The sequence below is a fragment of the Amphiprion ocellaris genome, chromosome 10 (assembly GCF_022539595.1).
Source record: "Amphiprion ocellaris isolate individual 3 ecotype Okinawa chromosome 10, ASM2253959v1, whole genome shotgun sequence".
NCBI lineage: Eukaryota > Metazoa > Chordata > Actinopteri > Pomacentridae > Amphiprion > Amphiprion ocellaris.
The window spans coordinates 30,829,064-30,829,488 of NC_072775.1; positions in this window are offsets into that span (position 1 = coordinate 30,829,064).

Sequence of the window (425 nt, forward strand, 5' to 3'; positions counted from 1 at the left end):
TTATTATTATTTGGTCATTTGATTGTGTTTATGTGGAGTTGGTGGGAATGAAATGGCTCCAGAACAACTCAGTCTGATTTCATGTTTTCTTCAACTAGGGTATAAAAAGAGAAGTTTCACAACACAAATTTAAAAATCTATCTACTATAGCAGTGGCAGAACTGAAACCTCTGCATTACCAGCGATAAATATATGAAAGCAGATTTTATGCCATGCTTGTGGGGAAAAAAGAAAACAAATCCAACTCCTCTAATAGCTGAATATGTCAACTCATTTTGTCTTATTCCTACAGTTACAGTGTTACTAATAAGGAACTAAACAGCTACCCGGTTTGTCCAGAGTTTTTCTGAGAAACAAGAGCAGAAAATTTGCTGCAAACACACCAGCAAATTAATAAGAAACTATAAAATGACACTTTAACCATA